Raw genomic sequence first — 3,371 nt, 5'->3', positions numbered from 1 at the left:
AGATGAACTTGGCCAGTATTTCCCAATACTAAATATACTAAATGTATTGTACAAACTAGATAAATTCTCTACCTTGGATACCAGGAAAAGGTTGAGAAAGGAGAGAAGAGCTATTCAGGAGGAGAGGTGAGGATAAAAGAAATGACTCAGAACAAATATTGCTTCTCTGGCTGGGAAATATTGGATTACATGGCCTTTAAGATTTCTTCTAATTTGAAGAATCTCAAATTGTTTCACAGACATTATTTTCACTATATTCCTGGGAGAATTTTCCTTCTTTAGTGTGGAGAACTAGAACATAACACTTAAAGTAAGTGATAAAATGAGAAAAGAATTCAGACATCCTGACTTTTTTAGGCTTTTGATCCCACACCTTCTTTTCAACTGGTTGTTCCACAGAATGAAAAAAGAGGAAAAAGAGGATACAAGTGGCTTTACAGTTAGAACAACTGATAATCAAGTCAATTTCAGAAGTCAGTGAAAAATCAACTCAACTAAGGATCCAAATTACTAATTTTAAAGCCTTTATATAGCAGCATTCCTGGCAAAGTACTTCAGAATACTATAATCCTAACAAGACTGAACATATGGAGCTGGTGTCCTCTTTAATTGGCTCCTAGAAGAAGAATCTTTGTTCCAGTTAGCCTACTTGTCTTTAAAATAAAATTGATCTTCTGACCTTTGGATCAATAGGTTTATGTGACCAGATTATACCGCTGGTTCCAGTCTCAAGGCCTCGAGGCCAGAAAGCATACATCCCTGTGAACACAGCTGGCCAGACAAATGCGGCCCCGCCCAGACAGAAAGTATAAAGCCAATTACAGAGACCAGAACCACTTTGCAAAATGGATTTCACTGGTTATCCAGGCAGAGGAGAAATGGTATACTAAAGGAAAGGGGTGAAATCTCTTGAGCTGACCCCAGCACTTGCTACTGGTAGATGAGAAATCAGAGACTCTGGGCAAAGGGTGACTGTCCGCTAGGAAAAACCAGACACTTTCCAGTGTCATAGTCAATCAATCTAAGAAGGAAAGAAGAAATAGGGAATGGAGGCAAAGAAGGGGAAAAGTCCTTTAGTTATTCATACTTTGGTATTGTCCCAGAGAGAGAATTCCCCCCCCCCCTTTTTTTGACTCCTAAGTCTTAGAATGAGAAAGAATAAATGTTGTAGTCCAAGAATTGGCACAAAAGTTAGAACCATCATGGCCTCTGATGCTCCTGGAACCTAACATTCATCTGTGAGAATATACTGTTTGACCCCTGATAGGAAAGCAGAGAGGGGTGAGCAGAGAAGCTGCCCCAGATTCTGTGTTCCAGGTGGAGAAGGTCTCAAGAAGGTGAAGGGATGAGCTAATCTGAGCTTCATGGCCCCATTTTCAAGGATGTGATTAGTGGAGAGTCACCTGGGACCTGTTCCATTTTAGGAAACCCGGTTATGGGAAACGGTGGGGGACAGCCTTGACTCCGGACCCGAGAGAAGCAGTTAACCCTTTTCCATTGTCTGTACGGGAAACAGCCTCTTTCAATAGTTGTTTGATTCTTTCCTCCCGGGAAACAGTCTCCTCACACTGATTTGGTTTTGCGGCCACCTGGTTTGAGGGACCTCCAGGATATCTTCCACCTGAACTCCTAGAGTCACCCTCGTCAGGGCCTTTGTATGCTCCAGGGGAGCCTGAGAACAAGCTGGGACCTAAGAAGTGTCCAGTGATGATTTACACTAAGAGGGCACATTCGAAAGGGAAAGATGGTGCAACAGTCCCTAAAAATGTCACTTTGCAATTGGCAGCATTCTCCAGGATGTTCTGGTTCCGCTGAAACCCTTGGATTCGGGTCAGAAGTATCTGGGGCTTTTCAGGTGAGGTCTGTTTGTATAGACGGAGGATTTGTTCTCAGAATAAACAGGATATCCCAAATGGACACGCAACAGTCATCCAAATCCTTCTGTGGATGGAACAGCGGCAGCGAGAATCACTGTGCCACCAAATCTAAGGACTGGAAAGAACTCACCCCCTGAAGACACTGCCAAAAAATCCACGAAGGCCCAGGTTAAAAGTATATAGAGCAGCATCCAAAGCTCCTTGGTTGACCTGATTGATTTTAATCTTGAGCAGATGATTTAATTTCTCTGGGCCTCCTAAAGTTTCCTCATTTATTGGAAGTAATGGGACTGAACCTGACAACCTCTACAGCCCTTCTAGTTCTAGCATACTATTGCTCTGGGGATGGGGTCTCAGTAAAAACTGTTTTAATAATATGGAATCCAATAGTTTACTGGTCACTAGACCCTCAGGGGGAGTGAGGGTGCATACAGATGGGTGAGAGAAAGGCCAGAAGCTGTGGCTCACTCAAGCCTTAGTTTGTAGGAGGGAGAGCATCTGAGTTCATTAGCTCCTTAGCTTTTTTTTTTTTTTTGGCATAGGCAGGCACCAGGAATCGAACCCGGGTCTCCGACATGGCAGGCGAGAACTCTGTCTGCTGAGCCACCATGGCCCACCCCATCGGCTCCTTAGCTTTTGTACAGAGGGTTGGCTACTCAGGGCAATGCTATGGTCCCCAGACCACAAAACTTCAAGACAAATAGGCAGGGTCACATCCAGGTGGAGTGACACACTGGGTAGCTGTAGGGCAGAAGACGGAGGGCTTCGGAGAATTCTTTTAAAATTCTGGATCTGGCATTTGCCATGCACCTCTTTTCATCACTTACAAAATGAGGATAACACCACCTCCTTTACAACAGTGGGAGGATTACTTAAGATATATAAGAAAAAGAGAACACTTAGCACAAAGTAGATGCTCACCAGATGTTGAGCCTGCATCAAATCCTGCCTGATAACTGGCTCCAGTGGCCTGCAAAGTCAAAACTTTGGACTATAAGGGTTTATGCTGTTAATCTGGCTGGCAGCCTCACATCCAAGCCTTCCTCACCTTTGCCTACATCTAGGAGGGGGTGTGCATGTGTTCTGCGTACGCTTTGTTAGGCCTCACCTGCCTTTAGGATGGTGTTGGGTATTGCACTGTACTTTTTTTCTTCAAGGCTCACCCAAGGACAAGGGCTGTAAGCCAGGGTGACTGACTCACCTGAAGTTCTTCTCTAGTGACAACTGTTCCTCCACCCTTCATTCCCAGTGCCATTCTCAAGGTGGGGCATCTTCTGGTGAGCCAACACTCTCAATGGGAAATAGTTTAAAGAGCCATTCTCAGCATCTTGGTTTCTCACCCATCAAGTAGTGAAGATAACAGTGATCTCACAAGAGAGTTGTGATGGATGAAGAAAATTCACGAAAAGACCAATGGCGTCACACAACAAGCAGTCATTCAATAAACTTCAGCTCCCTTCCCCTTGGAACCCCCATTTCCCAAAGGGGATGCCA

Source organism: Tamandua tetradactyla, chromosome 9 (assembly GCF_023851605.1).
Source record: "Tamandua tetradactyla isolate mTamTet1 chromosome 9, mTamTet1.pri, whole genome shotgun sequence".
Classification (NCBI taxonomy): Eukaryota; Metazoa; Chordata; class Mammalia; order Pilosa; family Myrmecophagidae; genus Tamandua; species Tamandua tetradactyla.
Note: the sequence above shows the minus strand (reverse complement) of the source record.